Source organism: Bos taurus, chromosome 13 (assembly GCF_002263795.3).
Source record: "Bos taurus isolate L1 Dominette 01449 registration number 42190680 breed Hereford chromosome 13, ARS-UCD2.0, whole genome shotgun sequence".
In the NCBI taxonomy this organism is placed as follows: domain Eukaryota; kingdom Metazoa; phylum Chordata; class Mammalia; order Artiodactyla; family Bovidae; genus Bos; species Bos taurus.
The window spans coordinates 75,166,498-75,186,609 of NC_037340.1; the positions used below are offsets into that span (position 1 = coordinate 75,166,498).

The 20,112-nt window shown below is 41.7% G+C and overlaps 1 long non-coding RNA gene across 2 annotated transcripts in view; it reads right to left on the reverse strand.

Annotated features, from left to right (window-relative positions):
* The window catches only part of LOC132346976 (uncharacterized), a 73,594-nt gene that overhangs the window by 17,872 nt on the left and 35,610 nt on the right, over window positions 1-20,112 (reverse strand). Inside the window, exons 3-4 of one of the 2 annotated variants that reach the window (XR_009497017.1) lie at window positions 12,861-12,960; window positions 6,159-11,162 (exon numbers count right to left, since the gene is read on the reverse strand). This is a non-coding gene — a long non-coding RNA (uncharacterized lncRNA). Of the gene's footprint in view, window positions 1-6,158; window positions 11,163-12,860; window positions 12,961-20,112 lie in introns of those variants that run through there. The other variant, XR_009497018.1, reaches the window with a different exon arrangement.

The following is a 20,112-nucleotide window of genomic DNA, read 5'->3' on the forward strand; positions in this document are numbered from 1 at the left end:
TTAGGACAGCTTTCAGAGGAGTCAGCTGAGCTCAGAGGATGGGCAGGAGGCAGACTCCACAATACAGGCCCTATTTCGGGGTGTCTGTGAGAGGACAGTCTAGGCAGGAGGCTAGACCCAGCTAAGGAAATTTAATCTCCAGTCCTCTCCAAAGACACTGTGCTTGCTTTATTCTCTACTTCTCTCCAGGTTGTCACTCTTGGCCTCTAAAGATGTGCTGATTGCCCCATAAATCGACAATCACAGTTTAGAAAGATAATACTGGTTAATAATAATATAGTTCTTATGGACTGTTTGTATTCCTCCAAAATTTCTATGTTGAAATTCAAACTCCCCAATATTATGATGGTATTAGAAGGTGGGGCCCTTGGGAGATGCGTAGGTCATAAGCGAGGAGCCCTCTAATAAAAGAGACCCCAGGGAGCCCCTCACCCTCTCTGCCATGTATGAACAGGGAGGAAATGGCCAACCCTACACCAGGAAGCAAGTCCTCACCAGACACTGAATCTGCTGGTGCTATGATCTTGGTCTTCCAGCCTCCATCACTGTGAGAAATAAATTTGTTGTTTATTAGCCCCCTGGGTCTATGGTATTGTTACAGCAGTCTGAACAGATGAAGACAATAGTATGACCTGAATCTGCCTCTTCCTTTTAAAGATGAATAACGTTAGGCAAGGTCAAGATTAGAAGTCAAGTTGCCCACTCTCAGTGCCCTGTGGTCATTCCAAATAGTCAAAACAAGTTGCCTATTGAAAGTTTCTTCCTAGAAATGTCAACCAAGGGAATGCCATCAATCAAAAAGACACACATGCCTGAGAGCCTCTTCCCCCAATGGTGGATTTTCTGACCGCAAAGAGTTGAAAATATTAAGACCGAAGAGCAGCATGACCTGAACATATTTACCTGTTGATGGATTATTTCCCTATAAGGTCATTTTGATGAGAGGCTAAAGAATCAAACAGTTAAAAACACAGTTGGGTTAAATGATATAATCACAGGACTTGCAATTAAGTGCTTACATTTTAGTGGAATATATGTGTGTGTGTGTGTGTGTGTGTGTGTGTGTGTGTGTGTATACACACATATACATGCTTCCCTAGTGGCTCAGATGGTAAAGAATCTGCCTGCAATGCAGGAGATTCAGGTTCGATCCCTGGATTGGGAAGATCCCCTGGAGAAGGGAATGGCAATCCACTCCAGTATTCTTGCCTGGAGAATTCCAAGGTCAGAGGAGCCTGGTGGGCTACAGTCCATGGGGTCACAAAAAGTCGGACACAACTGAGTGATTAAAACTTTCACACTTTCATATATCTACATACATACTTTTGCCCAATCCTTTAACTTTCAAATTTCCTCTGTCACCTGGTTTTACTATTTTTTGTAAACTACACATACTTGGATTTAGTTTTTTAACTGAGCATTAATCTGCCTCTGCCTTTGATATATAAATTCAATGTGTTCACATTGTCTGCGATTACTTTTACTTTTCATTTGTATTTAGTTTACTGTACTTTTTGTTTCTTTTTCACTTTCTTTACTTTTATACTTTGTCAATGTTCATTTTATTATTTTTTTTAATTAGAATTTTTTTTTACTAGGAAATAAAGGAAAAATACAATCAAGAAACTCAGTCATACCAGGCCCAAATGAATAGTGGTACAAATACTTGAAAAAGTCATCATAGAGGTTCTGGATACAGAAAAATAGATGAAAGAGAAAAACCTTGATTTTTACACCAAACACACTTTTGCTAACACTATAATACAATTATTTCTATCTGTTTCTTGAAAATTAAATAGCAAATACACATAAACACACACAGAGACAAAATATAAAGAAATAAGAAATACTCATGACCCATTTAATAACACGAAGCTTCCTCTCTCTCTCCCTGAATGTAAGCCCCTCCTTCCTCCACAGATGTAACTGCTATACTAGATCTTGTGTTCACCATCCACAGGTTTTCCTTTGTAGTTTTACTGCTTATTATATATGTGTTCCTAAACAATGTACTGCTGAATTCTTTTTGAACTTTATATAAATGCAATAACATGGTATTTATAGTTTCCTTTTTATTAAACATTACTGTTTTAAGATAACAATCTTGATATGTATAACTGAGGTTTATTTTTATTGGTGTATAGTATTTCCAGTGCTTTGACAAACCTAGATAGTGTGCTGAGAAGCAGAGACATTACTCTGCCAATAAAGCTCCGTATAGTCAAGGCTACGGTCTTCCCAGTGGTGACATACGGTTGTGAGAGCTGGACCAGAAAGACGGAGGAGTGCCGAAGAATAGATGCTGGAAAAGACTCCCGAGAGCCCCTTGGACAGCAAGGAGATCAAACCAGTCAATATTAAGGGAAATCAACCCTAAATACTCATTGGAAGGGCTAATGCTGAAGTTGAAACTCCAGTATTTTGCTCATCTGATGCAAACAGCTGACCCATTGGAAAAGCCCTTGATGCTGGGAAAGATTAAGGGCAGGAGAAGAGGGCATCAGAGGATGAGATGGCTGGATGGCATCACTGATGCAACAGACATGAACTTGGGAAAACTTCGGGAGATGGTGAGGGACAGCGAGGCCTGGCATGCTACAGTCCAAGGGGTCGCAAAGAGTTGGACATGACTGGGTGACTGAACAATAACAATTCCCACTGAATAACCATACCAACATTTATTTATCTAGTCTATTGTCAGTAGACATTACTACTTTCTTTTTTTCAACTGTCATTACAAAACTTGCAACATGGCAATAGACCTTCTCTTACTTGTCTACGGGTGTAGATGTCCAAGAGTTTCTCAAGGGGAGGGTTTTCCTGTGATGGGGGTATTGGTATCCTGGCTGAGTCCTTTCCTCCTGTCCTCTCACTGACAGTGTGGGGTGTTGGGTATCTTTGGTCCTCTCACATACTAAATGCCTGTAGCACACTTAATTATTCTTTGGCATTGCCTTTCTTTGGGAGTGGAATGAAAACGGACCTTTTCCAGTCCTGTGGCCACTGTTGAGTTTTTCAAATTTGCTGGCATATTGAGAACAGCACTTTCACAGCATCATCTTTTAGGATTTGAAATAGCTCAACTGGAATGCCATCACCTCCACTAGCTTTGTTCATAGTGATGCTTCCTAAGGCCCACTTGACTTCACATTTCAAGATGTCTGGCTCTAGATGAGTGATCACACCACTATGATTAACTGGGTCTGGAAAAGGTCAGCTTTCATTCCAATCCCAAAGAAAGGCAATGCCAAAGAATGCTCAAACTACTGCACAGTTGCACTCATCTCACATGCTAGCAAAGTAATGCTCAAAATTCTCCAAGCCAGGTTTCAACAGTACATGAATCGTGAGCTTCCAGATGTTCAAGCTGGATTTAGGAAAGCAGAGGAGTAATAAATGCTGGAGAGGGTGTGGAGAAAAGGGAACCCTCTTACACTGTTGGTGGGAATGCAAACTAGTACAGCCACTATGGAGAACAGTGTGGAGATTCCTTAAAAAACTGGAAATAGAACTGCGATATGACCCAGAAATCCCACTGCTGGGCATACACACGAAGGAAACCAGAATTGAAAGAGACACGTGTACCCCAATGTTCATCATCAGATCAGATCAGATCAGTCGCTCAGTCGTGTCTGACTCTTTGCGACCCCATGAATCGCAGCACGCCAGGCCTCCCTGTCCATCACCAACTCCCAGAGTTCACTCAGACTCACGTCCATCGAGTCAGTGATGCTATCCAGCCATCTCATCCTCTGTCGTCCCCTTCTCCTCCTGCCCCCAATCCCTCCCAGCATCAGAGTCTTCCAATGAGTCAACTCTTCGCATGAGGTGGCCAAAGTACTGGAGTTTCAGCTTTAGCATCATTCCTTCCAAAGAAATCCCAGGGCTGATCTCCTTCAGAATGGACTGGTTGGATCTCCTTGCAGTCCAAGGGACTCTCAAGAGTCTTCTCCAACACCACAGTTCAAAAGCATCAATTCTTCGGCGCTCAGCCTTCTTCACAGTCCAACTCTCACATCCATATATGACCACAGGAAAAACCATAGCCTTGACTAGATGAACCTTTGTTGGCAAAGTAATGTCTCTGCTTTTGAATATGCTACCTAGGTTGGTCATAACTTTCCTTCCAAGGAGTAAGCATCTTTTAATTTCATGGCTGCAGTCACCATCTGCAGTCATTTTGGAGCCCAGAAAAATAAAGTCTGACACTGTTTCCACTGTTTCCCCATCCATTTCCCATGAAGTGGTGGGACTGGATGCCATGATCTTTGTTTTCTGAATGTTGAGCTTTAAGCCAACTTTTTCACTCTCCACTTTCACTTTCATCAAGAGGCTTTTTAGTTCCTCTTCCCTTTCTGCCATAAGGGTGGTGTCATCTGCATATCTGAAGTTATTGATATTTCTCCCGGAAATCTTGATTCCAGCTTGTGCTTCTTCCAGCCCAGCGTTTCTCATGATGTACTCTGCATATAAGTTAAATAAACAGGGTGACAATATACAGCCTTGACGTACTCCTTTTCCTATTTGGAACCAGTCTGTTGTTCCATGTCCAGTTCTAACTGTTGCTTCCTGACCTGCATACAAATTTCTCAAGAGGCAGGTCAGGTGCTCTGGTATTCCCATCTCTTGAAGAATTTTCCACAATTTATTGTGATCCACACAGTCAAAGGCTTTGGCATAGTCAATAAAGCAGAAATAGATGTTTTTCTGGAACTCTCTTGCTTTTTCCATGATCCAGCGGATGTTGGCAATTTGATCTCTTGTTCCTCTGCCTTTTCTAAAACCAGCTTGAACGTCAGGAAGTTCACAGTTCACATACTGCTGAAGCCTGGCTTGGAGAATTTTGAGCATTACTTTACTAGCATGTGAGATGAGTGCAATTGTGTGGTAGTTTGAGCATTCTTTGGCATTGCCTTTCTTTGGGATTGGAATGAAAACTGACCTTTTCCAGTCCTGTGGCCACTGCTGAGTTTTCCAAATTTGCTGGCATATTGAGTGTAACACTTTCACAGCATCATCTTTCAGGATTTGGAATAGCTCAACTGGAATTCCATCACCTCCACTAGCTTTGTTTGTAGTGATGCTTTCTAAGGCCCACTTGACTTCACATTCCAGGATGTCTGGCTCTAGGTCAGTGATCACACCATCGTGATTATCTGGGTTGTGAAGATCTTTTTTGTACAGTTCCTCTGTGTATTCTTGCCATCTCTTCTTAATATCTTCTGCTTCTGTTAGATCCATACCATTTCTGTCCTTTATCGAGCCCATCTTTGCATGAAATGTTCCTTTGGTATCTCTGATTTTCTTGAAGAGATCCCTAGTCTTTCCCATTCTGTTGTTTTCCTCTGTTTCTTTGCATTGATCACTGACGAAGGCTTTCTTATCTCTTCTTGCTATTCTTTGGAACTCTGCATTCAGATGTTTATATCTTTCATTTTCTCCTTTGCTTTTCACTTCTCTTCTTTTCACAGCTATTTGTAAGGCCTCCCCAGAGAGCCATTTTGCTTTTTTGCATTTCTTTTCTATGGGAATGGTCTTGATCCCTGTCTCCTGTACAATGTCACAAACCTCATTCCATAGTTCATCAAGCACTCTATCTATCAGATCTAGGCCCTTAAATCTATTTCTCACTTCCACTGTATAATCATAAGGGATTTGATTTAGGTCCCTACTTTCTTCAATTTAAGTCTGAATTTGGCAATAAGGAGTTCATGGTCTGAGCCACAGTCAGCTCCTGGTCTTGTTTTTGCTGACTGTATAGAGCTTCTCCGTCTTTGGCTGCAAAGAATATAATCAATCTGATTTTGGTGTTGACCATCTGGTGATGTCCATGTATAGAGTCTTCTCTTGTGTTATTGGAAGAGGGTGTTTGCTATGACCAGTGCATTTTCTTGGCAAAACTCTATTAGTCTTTGCCCTGCTTCATTCCATATTCCAAGGCCAAATTTGCCTGTTACTCCAGGTGTTTCTTGACTTCCTACTTTTGCATTCCAGTCCCCTATAATGAAAAGGACATCTGTTTTGGGTGTTAGTTCTAAAAGGTCTTGTAGGTCTTCATAGAACCATTCAACTTCAGTTTCTTCAGCATTACTGGTTGGGGCATAGACTTGGATTACTGTGATATTGAATGGTTTGCCTTGGAAACGAACAGAGATCATTCTGTCGTTTTTGAGATTGCATCCAAGTACTGCATTTCGGACTCTTTTGTTGACCATGATGGCCACTCCATTTCTTCTGAGGGATTCCTGCCTGCAGTAGTAGATATAATGGTCTTCTGAGTTAAATTCACCCATTCAGATGTTCATCATAGCACTGTTTATAATAGCCAGGGCATGGAAGCAACCTAGATGTCCATCAGCAGATGAATGGATAAGAAAGCTGTGGTACATATACACAATGGAATATTACTCAGCCATTAAAATGAATACATCTGAATCAGCTCTAATGAGGTGGAGGAAACTGGAGCCTATTATACAGAGTGAAGTAAGCCGGAAAGAAAAACACCAATACAGTATACTAACACATATATATGGAATTTAGAGAGATGGTAATGATAACCCTGTATGTGAGACAGCAAGAGACACAGATGTATAGAACAGTCTTTTGGACTCTGTGGGAGAGGGCAAGGGTGGGATGATCTGGGAGAATGGCATTGAAACATGTATAATATCATATGTGAAACGAATCGCCAGTCCAGGTTCGATGCATGATACAGGATGCTTGGGGCTGGTGTACTGGGATGACCCAGAGGGATGGTATGGGGAAGGAGGTGGGAGGGGGGTTCAGGATGGGGAAGATGTGTGCACCCGAGGCAGATTTATGTTGATGTATGGCAAAGCCAATACATTATTGTAAAGTAATTAGCCTCCAATTAAAATAAATAAATTTTATTAAAAAAAAAAAAGAAAGAAAAGCAGAGGAACCAGAGATCAAATTGCCAACATCCACTGGATCATCGAAAAAGCAAGAGAGTTCCAGAAAAACATTTACTTCTGCTTTATCAGCTACGCCAAAGCCTTGACTGTGTGGATCACAACAAACTGTGGGAAATTCTTCAAGAGATGGGAATACCAGACCACATGACCTGCCTCCTGAGAAATCTATATGCAGGTCAGGAAGCAACAGTTAGAACTGGTTCCAAACCAGCAACAGACTGGTTCCAAATAGGGAAAGGTGTATGTCAGGGCTGTATAGTGTCACCCTGCTTATTTAAATTATATGCAGAGTACATTATGAGAAATGCTGAACTGGATGAAGCACAAGCTGGAATCAAGATTGCCAGGAGAAATATCAATAAATATCAATAACCTCAGATATGCAGATGACACCACCCTTATGGCAGAAAGTGAAGAAGAACTAAAGAGCCTCTTGACGAAAGTGAAAGAGGAGAGTGAAAAAGTTGGCTTAAAACTCAACATTCAGAAAGCTAAGATCACGGCATCCAGTCCCATCTGCTGCTGCTACTTTTGCTAAGTCTCTTCAGTTGTGTCCAACTCTGTGCAACCCCATAGATGGCAGCCCAGCAGGCTCCCCCATCCCTGGGACTCTCCAGGCAAGAACACTGGAGTGGGTTGCCATTTCCTTCTCCAATGCATGAAAGTGAAAAGTGAAAGTGAAGTCACTCATTTGTGTCTAACTCTTTGTGACTCCATGGACTGCAGCCTACCAGGCTCCTCCGTCCATGGGATTTTCCAGGCAAGAGAACTGGAGTGGGGTGCCATTGCCTTCTCATCACTTCATGATGAATAGATGGGAAACAATGGAAACAGTGACAGACTATTTTGGGGGACTCCAAAATCATGGCAGATGGTGACTACAGCCATGAAATTAAAGGACGCTTGCTCCTTGGAAGAAAAGTTATGACCAACCTAGACAGCATATTAAAAAGCAGAGCCATTATTTTACCAACAAAGGTCTGTCTAGTCAAAGCTATGGTTTTTCCAGTAGTCATGTGAGAGTTGGATGTGAGAGTTGGACTATAAAGAAAGCTGAGCACTGAAGGATTGATGCTTTTGAACTGCGGTGTTGGAGAAGACTTTTGAGAGTCCCTTGAACAGCAAAGGAGATCCAACCAGTCCATCCTAAAGGAAATCAGTCCTGAATATTCATTGGAAGGACTGATGCTGAAGCAGAAACTCCAATACTTTGGCCAACTGATGTGAAGAACTGACTCATTTGAAAAGACCCTGATGCTGGGAAAGATTGAAGGCAGGAGGAGAAGGGGACGACAGAGGATGAGATGATTGAATGGCATCACCAGTTCAATGGACATGAGTTTGAGTAAACTCTGGGAGTTGGTATCGGACAGGGGGGCCTGGTGTGCTTCAGTCCATGGGGTCATAAAGAGTCAGACACGACTGACTAAACTGACTGACCCTTAGTCATAGTGACAACAAATTATCCCAGCATTTCCAATCACCCCTCAGAATGCCCAGTGGTTTTAGGGTATGTGTCCAGAAATGCAACTGTTGAGGCATGGTTTGTGTGACTGCTCAGTTTTCACTTATTACAAATACTGGATTGTTGAGATACAGAGTTAGAAGTGGGTTCCCTATATAAATCCAACATACACACAATTCATGTTATACAGTACACTTATGTACTATATAACATATTCATATACTTCAGAAAGTCCTCCCATATATATTCTATGCTGTTGTGCCAATAACTTATTCCTGCTTTGACAAAAGCTGCATATTTCACATTCTATTAAGAACTGAATATTTTATCATCTTTTTTTGTAACAAGTTTGGCATCACATCTAAAATACAACTTCTATTTTCACAAGAACATTTTCCCACAAGAACATTTTTATCCACATTCTTAGAACAATACATATCTCCTCATATCTTTGAATACTTTTTGAAAGTTTTAACACAATCAAAGCCTTCCTGTGTGTGCTCAGTCACTCAGTCATGTCCAACTCCATGTGGCCCCATGGACTGCAGTCCTCCCCAGGCCCCTCTGTCCATGGGATTTTCCAGGCAGAATACTGGAGTGGGTTGCCATTTCCTCCTCCAGGAGATCTTCTCGACTCGGGGATTAAACCTGTATCTCCTGCATCTCCTATATTGGCAGGTGGATTCTTTACCACTGAGCCACCTAGGAAGCCCCAAAGCATTCACAGAGCACTCCTATTTCATTTTTATATTACTTCTCTAATTACAATTAGCTATGACCTATTGAACTTCCCTGGTGCCTCAGATGGTAAAACCATCTGCCTACAATGCGGGAGACCCAGGTTTGATCCCTGGGTCGGGAAGATTCCCCCTGGAGAAGGAAATGGCAACCCACTCCGGTACTCTTGCCTGGAAAATCCCATGGACAGAGGATCCTGGTAGGCTACAGTCCATAGGGTCACAAAGAGTCGGACACAAATGAGCAACTTCACTCTCACTTTTACTTTCATGACCCTTTGATAAAGACTTTCCTGCATGTTGACATCATTGCGGTTCTGCCCTGTGATTTTGCTGGTGTTCAGTGAGCATGACCTGCAGTGGAAAGTGTTTGTGGGAGTTTTCTCCTCGCCTGTTTTTCTTTGATGTTTGGTGAGTGCTGACCTCTGGCTGGAGCTTTTTCTACATTCATTACATTCATAGAGTTTTTTCCCCTGTGTGAATTTTCTGATGTTTTGTGAGGGGTGACTTTTCATAGAAGGTTTTCCCACATTCAGGACATTTGTAGGGTCTGTCTCCAGTATGAGTTCTCTGATGTACAACAAGGTTGGATTTCACGCAGAAAGATCTCCAGCATTCATTACATTTATAGGGTTTCTCTCCTATGTGCATCCTTTGATGCTGAGCAAGGTTTGACTTCACACAGGAGGTTTTCTCACCTTCATTACATATACGGGGTTTCTCTCCTGCGTGAATTCTCTGATGGATGATGAGGGCTGACTTCAGGCAGGATTTTCCACATTCATGACACACATAGAGTTTCCTTCGTTCTCTGATGCTCAGTAAGATTGAACTTCACAAAGAAGGACTTTCCACATTCACTACATTTGTAGGGCTTTTTCCCTGGGTACATGCTCTGATGGTGAGTAAAGTCTGTTTTCTTAGGGAAGCTGTTTCCACATCCACATTTATTACAGTCATAGGTTTTCTTCTCTCTGTGAGCCCTCTGATTTCGAGTGAGGTGTGACTTCTCATTTAAAACCTCCTACTTTCACCACACTCATTTTTTGGTTCTCCCAAGCAAGCTTTCTGATGTTGACTTAGTTTCAACAGCTTATGGAAGGATTTCTCACACTTACTCCCTTTCAAGTTTTTTCACTTGTGTTAATTCTCTGATTTAGAGCAATGTAGGAATCCTTTTTTTATGGCTCTTTCACTGTCATTACACTCACTGGGTTTTTCTGTTGTGTGAGTTCTCTGATGTTGAGTCAGGCATGGCTTTTCATGGAAGGATTTCCCACACTGGTTACAGGCATCAATTTTCTCTCCTGTGTGAGTTCACTCATTTTGAGGGTGGATGACTTCTACAAGACTTCCTTATTTCTGTTACATTTCCAAGTTTTCCTCTTGTGTGTATTCTCTGATGTTGAATAAGGTTTGACTTCTCACAAAAGGATTTCCCCAACTTATTACATTTACAATGAGCTCTCCGAGGTGTATGTTTTGACCTCGCATATGAAAATTTCCAATTTTTACTGGACTCATGTAGATTCCTTTCCCCAGGGGTTCTTGGACAAGCACTGAGCTTTAACTTTTGGATAAAGGCTGTTTTTCTGTGAAAGGCTTTCTCATAATGATTATATTCAAGAAGATGCTCCAAAGCTGAAATCTTCTGATGTTCAATAAAGGCCTCAATTTGCCTGTGGGATTTCTTCTTTAGATCATTTTCACAGGATTTATTTTCTGTATGAGTTTTTTTCATGCACAGTATCAAAGAACATACATCCACTGAAATCATCAGATTTTTTCTCATATTACTTCTATTACTAATCATTAATTGAGAAACACTTTTCAAGTTTGTTACAAATGGGTCACCCTGCTGGGATATTTTTCTTGAGGGCACTGGATCTGTGGCCATATTAAGTGTTTCTTTGAAGGTCTTATTCCTCTCCTTAGTCAGCGTTCTGTTGTTGATGAATAAATCTTACCTCAAATATCTGTCATTTTCTTGGCTTATCTCTTTCATGTTATTGGTTCTTTGGACTTCTAGAAATATGAAAATTAACATACATTATACATCTTAACACATTTCTTAAGGAACAGGTTTGTACATAAATGACCTAGGTTGAGGTGATTCTTAGATTTTAGACATAGACTCCTGGGGTGAAAGAACTCCTAAGCACATATTTATCTTACTCTTTTAGTTGGTACATGAAAACAAAAACATATATGGTAGTAGAAAAAGGGAGAGGAAGAGTAGCTTTGGCTTGTTACAAAAATGACCTCAAAATGGGTACAGAGTTTGAAATAAAACACAAGGAATGGTGGAATGAGTACACTTCTCTAATCAGAACCTGTACATCCTTCAGGGTAATGCTATGACCCCATTGTTTAAAAATGAATCTCCTCAATACTTTAAGTTCCATTTGTGGTTAAAGTTGGCAAGTTAATACTGTCTGTGTGATATATTCCAACACTATTTACACAGCTATGTCACTTTCTATTTCTACTTCCATGAACAAGCCTGATTTTCATTGCTTTTGGCAATTTTTCCACTTTTTTTTTAAGTTTGGGGTTTCAGTTGCCTCCAATCTGTAATAAAAATGGAATTGACATTAAATATTTTTCCTGTGGCCTTTGGATAATTTGGAAAGGAAAAAAGGAAATGGAAAGGAAAAAGGAAAAAGGGAAATGTTGACCACATTTACATTTGCATCTTGGAATTCACTCCACCCTTCTAGAAAACACTTTGTTCACATGCTCCTGGGACACCACTGTATCCTGATTCTCCCTCTACCATGGTAGGTGCTCTCTCTTGGTCTCTCTTGTTAGAGCCCTACATCTCTCTGACTTCCAAATGCAGTGCTCAAGGGTGTATCCCTTGATCTCTTCCCTCACTGAACCCTCTCTGGTCCCACCAACTTCCTTGCTGTTCCCTGATTACACCAGGCACACTCCTGTCCAGAGGTATGGCCCCTGATGTTCTCTCAATCTGGAATCTCTCAGATAACCCACGGCTCACTCCATTCCTTCATTTAAGACTCCATTCCCTGAATAAAGTCCTCTTCAAACATCCACCTCCACTGAGAGGCCTTCTCTGACTTTCTTCTGAAACAAGATTCCCTGTCAGTCTCCCTCCCCTTCATCTGACTTTAATTTTTCAGAATTAAAGCAATCAGAATTCAGATTGCTACCAGAATCTTACATATGCATTTGCTATTTGGATCTATTGACAAGAGTAGAGATTTCACTTTTGTATCTCCTGTGACTTAAATAGAAAGTGACTGGTGTATAACAGGTCTTAGTAAGTACTTACTGAATAAAATGATGCATCAATAAATGCATAATTACAGGATGTTTGGCACGGGAGGGAAGGCAAAGGATCCAATCATTGAACAGAGAAAAACAGAGAAATAAGGGCCTAGGATGAGAAAGACAGCAATTGGATTCTACAAAACCCAAGCAAATCTCTTTCTCCAAAGGACAGAAAACAAAGAACATTTATATATGAGAGTGACATTTGGTGGTTTGATATCTAAGAGGTGGTAGTCATCTACCTTTCAGTCAGTTCAGTCGCTCAGTTGTGTCCGACTCTTCGCAACCTCATTTGCCTTTAGTCACTTCTAAAAGGCTAGAGTCACTAAAAGAGATCCTTAAAACCCATTTCAAAGATACCACCCCCTGAACTGGCCAGTTTGGATCCAGTTTTCCCCAGTTGTCTTCTATCTGACTTCGTTAACTCACCCGGGTGGCTCTGACTTGGGAGTTGTCCCTTTAATATCCGCAGTTCTTCTTGCTCCAACTCCTTGCTCCAATATCAGCTCAGGTTAGATAACATAGTGACCTGTTATGGGAAAGGACATGGACTTGGCAAAGTTGCTTAGGGGTCAAGCCCTTTGAAGAATCAGAAGGTAGAAACTTTAAGAGCCATACAATGCTGAGGATCCTTTCACTAGGGAGGTGAGAATACAATATCCTCTCAAGTTCCCTTAAAGGTCTTTGAATCCAAAATTTCAAGCCCAAAACTCATGACAGGCTATAGTGGTTTGGTCCCTAAGACAGAAAATGCATGCTTTCAGGAGTGGCATGGGGGCGGGGGGGGCCAGGCTTAACCAGGGACACCATGCGCTCATAGTTCTCCAGCATCACATCCTTGTGCAGGAGCCTCTGAGCATGGTTCAGCAGCTGCCACTCATCCTGGGTGAAGTCCACCAGTGCATCATTGAAAAACATGGATCCCTGTAATAGCCCAAGGCTGCTCAATCTGCAATGCTCAAGACCAGATGGCATGGAAAATACTTATGGATTCTGATCTTACTGTATTCACTGTGACGAGTTTACCAGAAAATGTTATAAAGGCTGTCTACCACATACCTTCTGTCATGCTATACAGGTACCTTGGAGATATTGTGGGTTTGGTTCCACACTACTGCAGTTAAGCCACATGAACTTGGGAGGGAATTCCCAGTGCATATAGAAGTTCTGTTTATGCTATTTATTGAGTGTGCAATAGCATTACATCTAAGAGAACAATGCACATGCCTTAATTTATAAAACACATTATTGGTGAAAAAAAAGCCAACCATTTTGGTCTTCAGTAAGTTGTAATCTTTTCACTGGTGGAGGGTCTAGCTCTGATGTTGATGGCTGATCAGAGTGACGGTTGCTGAAGATTGGGGTGGCACTGGCAATTTCTAAAAATAAGAAAACAACAAGTCTTGCAATATGATTGAGTCTTCCTTTCACTAATGATTTCTACATAACATGAATGCTATTTGATAGCGATTTATCCACAACAGAACTTCTTTCAAAATTTGAGTCAGTCCTCTCAGATCCTGCCACTGCTTTGTCACCTAAGTGTATGCATTCTGAATCTTTTGTCTTTTCAACAATCTTCACAGCATCTTCACCAAGAGTAGATTCCATTTCAAGGAACCACTTTCTTTGTTCATCCATAAAAAGCAACTCCTCATCTGTTTAAGTTTTATCATGAGATTGCAGCAATTCAGCCACATCTTCAGGCTCCCCCTCTAACTTTAGATCTCTTGCTATTTCCACCACGTCTGAAGTTACTTCCTCCATGGAAGTCTTGAACCCCTCAAAGTCATTCATGAGGGTTGGGATCAATTTGTTTCAAACTCCTGTTAATATTGATAGCTTGACTTCTCCCGATGAATCACAAATGTTCTTAAAGGCATCTAACATGGTGAATGCTTTCCAAGAAGTTTTCAGTTTGTTTTGGCCAGATCCATAAGAGGAATACTTGCCTATAGCAGCAACTGCCCTATAAAATGTATTTCTTAAAGAAATTACTCCTTGATCCATGGGCTGAACAATGCATGCTGTGTGAGCAGGCATGACAACAACATTAATCTCACTGTCCATCTCCATCATAGTTCCTGGATTAGCAGGTGCATTGCCAAAGAGCAATAATATTTTGAAAGGAATCTTTTTTTTCCCCCTGAGCAATGGGTCTCAATAGTGGACTTAAACTTTTCAGGAGACCATGTTGTAAACAGATGTTCTGTCATCCAGGCTTTGTTGTTCTATTTATGGAGCATAGGTAGAGTACATTTAGTTTCATTCTTAAGGATCCTCAGATTTTCAGAACGGTACATGAGTAGTGGCTTCAACTTCAAGTCATGAGCTGCATTAGCTCCTAACAAGAGAGTCAGCTTGTCCTTTGAAACTTTGAAGCCAGGCATTAACTTCTCCTCTCTAACTATGAAAGTCCTAGCTGGTAGCTTCCTGACCTCTTTCAACCTTCACAGAACTGAAGAGAGTTAGGGCCTTTCTCTATATTAGCTTTTGGTTTAAGGAAGTGTTGTGGCTGCCTTGCTCTTCTATCCAGGCCACTAAACTTTCTTCATATCAGCAATAAGGCTTTCTTATCATTTGTGCGTTCACTGAAACAGCACTTTTAATTTCCTTTAAGGACTTCTCCTTTGCATTTACAACTTGGCTAACTGTTTGGCACAAAAGGCCTAACTTTCAGCCTATCTCAGCTTTCAACATTTCTTCCTCACTAAGCTTATTCACGTCTAATTTTAGATTTAAAATGAGAAATGTGCAGCTCTTCTTTTCACTTGAACACTTACAAGTAACTGTTGGATCATTAAGTAACCTCATTTCAATAGCGCTGTGTCTCAGGGAATGGGGGAGGGGGTCCAAGGAGATGAAGAGAGATAGCACAACAGCTGGTCAGGGAGCAGTTGAAACACATACAACATGGACAGATTAAGCTTGCCATCTTATATGGGCAATGTTTGTGGTGCCCCAAAACAATTATAATAGGGACATCACTGATCACAGATCACTGCAACAAATACAACAATGAAAAAGTTTGAAAAATTGTGAGAATTGCCAAAATGTGACACAGAGACACAAAGTGAGCAAATGTCATTGGACAAAAGGCACCGACAGACTTGCTCCACACAGGGCTGCCACAAACCTTCAATTTGTTAAAAAAAAAAAAATGCAGTACCTGCACTTCAGTAAAGTGAAGCACAATAAAATGAGGTCTGTCTGTATTTTATTGGAGAAACAAAAACCAGACCAGAATACTCTGCCTCTGCCTTCAGCTGGTGATTCATAAAACAATTTGAGTTCCTCTACATGCTTATACCAGTACTCTTGCCTGGAAAATCCCATGGATGGAGGAGCTGGGTAGGCTGCAGTCCATGGGGTCGCTGAGAGTCAGACACAACTGAGCGACTTCACTTTCACTTTTCACTTTCACGCATTGGAGAAGGAAATGGCAACCCACTCCAGTGTTCTTGCCTGGAGAATCCCAGGGGCAGCGGAGCCTGGAGGGCTGCTGTCTAAGGGGTCACACAGAGTCGGACACGACTGTAGCGACTTAGCAGCAGCAGCAGCAGCAGCACATGCTTATATTTCAAATCCTGGAAGATGCTGTGAAAGTGCTGCACTCAGTATGCCAGCAAATTTGGAAAACTCAGTAGTGGCCACAGGACTAGAAAAGGTCAGTTTTCATTCCAATCCCAAAGAAAGGCAATGCCAAAGAATGCTCAAACTATCGCACAATTGCACTCATCTCACACGCTAGTTAAGTAATGCTCAAAATTCTCCAAGCCAGGCTTCAGCAATACATGAACCGTGAACTTCCAGATGTTTTAGAAAAGGCAGAGGAACCAGAGATCAAATTGCCAACATCTGCTGGATCATGGAAAAAGCAAGAGAGTTCCAGAAAAACATCTATTTCTGCTTTATTGACTATGCCAAAGCCTTTGACTGTGTGGATCACAATAAACTGTGGAAATTCTGAAAGAGATGGGAATACCAGACCACATGACCTGCCTCTTGAGAAACCTATATGCAGGTCAGGAAGCAACAGTTAGAACTGGACATGGAAAAACAGACTGGTTCCAAATAGGAAAAGGAGTATGTCAAGGCTGTATATTGTCACCCTGCTTATTTAACTTATATGCAGAGTACATCATGAGAAACACTGGGCTGGAAGAAGCACAAGCTGGATCAAGATTGCCAGGAGAAACATCAATAACCTCAGATATGCAGATGATACCACCCTTGTGGCAGAAAGTAAAGAGAAACTCAAAAGCCTCTTGATGAAAGTGAAAGAGGAGAGTGAAAAAGTTGGCTTAAAGCTCAACATTCAGAAAACGAAGATCATGGCATCTGGTCCCATCACTTCATGGGAAATAGATGGGGAAACAGTGGAAACAGTGTCAGACTTAATTTTGGGGGGCTCCAAAATGACTGCAGATGGTGACTGCAGCCATGAAATTAAAAGATGCTTACTCCTTAGAAAGAAAGTTATGACCAACCTAGATAGCATATTCAAAAGCAGAGTCATTACTTTGTCAACAAAGGTCCGTCCAGTCAAGGCTATGGTTTTTCCAGTGGTCATGTATGGATGTGAGAGTTGGACTTTGAAGAAAGCTGAGCACCGAAGAATTAATGCCTTTGAACTGTAGTGTTGGAGAAGTCTCTTGCAAGTCCCTTGGGCTAGAAGGAGATCCAACCAGTCCATTCTAAAGGAGATCAGTCCTGGGTGTTCTTTGGAAGGAATGATGCTAACGCTGAAACTCCAGTACTTTGGCCACCTCATGCAAAGAGTTGACTCATTGGAAAAGACTCTGATGCTGGGAGGGATTGGGGGCAGGAGCAGAAGGGGACCACAGAGGATGAGATGGCTGGATGGCATCACCAACTCAATGAACATGAGTTTGAGTGAACTCCGGGAGTTGGTGATGGACAGGGAGGCCTCGAGTGCTGCAATTCATGGGGTCGCAAAGAGTCGGACACGACTGAGAGACTGAACTGAACTGAACTGACATGCTCATAACTTTCCTAGTCAGAACCTGGAAAGACCTCCCAGCGCAGCAGCAGCTGTGGCTAAAAGCCAAGCCTTTGGGCTTGGGCTTAGGGAACATGAGTCATAGAAGGGCCACCACACTCCTGATCCTGAGGGTTAATGCTCAGGAGGACATTCCCTGTAAAAAGCTAGGAACTTCAACAAAGACCTACTGTAAAGCACAGGGAACCCTACTTAGTACTTTGTAATATCCTACATGGGAGAAGAATCTGGAAAAGAGTAGCTATGTGTGTGTATATATATAGATATAACTGAAACACTTTGCTGTATCCCTGAAACTAACACACTGTAAATCAACTATGTGTGTGTGTGTCCAGTTGCTCAGTCATATCTGACTCTTAGTGACCCCATATTCTAATATAAAATAAAAAATTTTAAAAAAGCAAGGAACTGCCTCCAGATATCTGCATGGACCTTGAAACCAAAAGGGGAGCAAGGTACAGCGCTTAGTCCTCTGATTCGGGCACAGCGTTTGTTTCAAGGCAGCTCTGGGGAAACAGACTAGAATGCCATTAGGTAAGAGGCTGCCCCCTTTAGCAGGGGGAAGGGGGTCCCATCAGGTTTTGTTCCCCTCTGTAGAGCCTAAGAGAAGCCAGTCTGTACACATAACCCAGTAATCCATGTAAGAGGCCCCAAGTCAGTCCTTTCATTCAGGGGAAAATCTTGCCCAGGAAACAGACCTCTGCACTGCTGAGTATCACACATCAGCTGCCTCCGTTGATCTAACGAGGTCTTTACTTTTCTCTTCACCCAGAAAACAACAAAGGGCCCAGATGCTAGAGGGAAAACAATGATCTGAGAAAGAAGCATCAGGAAGAGCAGACTTGAAGACTGCCAAACAAATAGAATGCCAATAAAAAGCAGCAGCCTGAAAGATAAGTATCAAAACCAACAGATTGAAGACTATGAAAACAAATGTAAGTAAGATACTGCAGAGAATAAATTTTAAGTATTCCCACTGGTGTCTGCAAATCACTTAAGAGAGTCTTATTTACCTAAAAGGAGAAAGTTGGCTATGAAAACAGAAAAATGAAACACGAGTTTTGTTGCTGACTCAGCACACCAACAAAAAACCAAAACTCTTAAGGGAAGGCTTGAAAACAAAATGACTCCAATAGCAAAAATGTAGAGACCTCTTAATGCATAAAACATAAAAACACAGGAGAATAGAAATGATGAAAGAAACACAGAGGAGCACATTTGGAGAGAAGCACTGACTATCTCATGGGATTTGGGGGCTACAGAAACAAAGAGGATGGAGGGAAGGAAATAAACACAGAAAGATCCAAAAATGTCCCAGAGCAAGTGGGTTTTCATCTCCACAGGATGCATCCTATTACCAGGCAGGAATTCTGAAACAAGACAGGTAGCCAGACACACTGCCTAGGAAAATAGCTGAAACCCAAGGGTAAAGAAAAAACTTACAAGAAGAAAAAATAAAACCGGCTACAACAAAGGATTGAGAATCAAGCTGTCACATGACTTCTCTCTGTCTCCCCAAATGCTAGGAGATAATACAGATCATCTATGATCTTCTGAAGGAAAGGGATTTCAAACTAAAATTCTATAACCAGCCAGTCAGTCATGGAGTGGGGCAGAAAAAAGACCCTTTCAGATTCCCAGACTCAGAGGGCATGTAACCCATAGGGAGTCTGCAGAATACTCCAGAGGCCTCTATTAAAATTCACCAGAATCTGGGAAAGTAACACATCAAAAGCAATCAATAACACAATAAAAATAAGCTGTGGGCCTTCACAACCAGAAGAAGAAAAAAAGAGGAAAGTAAAATAATAACACAGGAAAACACTGGCAAATGAAAACGATGAACAATTGACAAAAAACCATGGTTATTAAAAATGCAAAGTAACTTTAAGATGTCACTGAAAAAACCTGAGTAATAAACAATTCACCTGGACTGTGTTCATTTTCTCCCACTCCTGGAAAAGTTTAGAGAATTGGGAAGGCAGAGCTGGAGGAAAGGGATAGAGCAAAGAAGTTGGGAGACTATGATCTACCCTGAAGGTCCCCACAGCACTTGCCTAGAAATCCACACATATTAGCTAACAAACAGTAAAACGGAGGAAGACTGTCTCTGACCCTTTGGAGGGACAGGCAGGCCGAGGGGACTCTGGCAACCCTGGTGTAACAAGCAGAGCTAAGAGAAGCAGGCTTTTCACTGGTCAGAGTTTTTTTTTTTTCCTTATTAGTTCTTACCAAAGAATCTGTCTGTAATGCAGGGTTTGATCCCTGGGTTGGGAAGATCCCCTGGAGAAGGGAATGGCTACCCACTCCAGTATTCTTGCCTGGAGAATCCTATGGACAAAGGAGCCTGGGAGAGCTATAGTCTATGGGGTCCCAAAGAGTCAGACACGACTGAGCAACCAACACTTTGATTTAATAGCGACAAGTATAAAACAAAAAGTCCAACGGAGAAAGACCTGGTTTAATGCTTCACAGCATCGCAAGGACGCCATGCCGTGCTTTGGACTGTTATGAAACCTGTTACATTCTGAAGGTTTAAAAATAATTTTTTTTTCTTTAATTTGGCTGCTGGGTGGCTTGCGGGATCTTAATTTCCCCGACCAGGGACTGAACCCACACCCTTGGCAGTAAAAGTGCAGAGTCCTAACCCTGGGACCA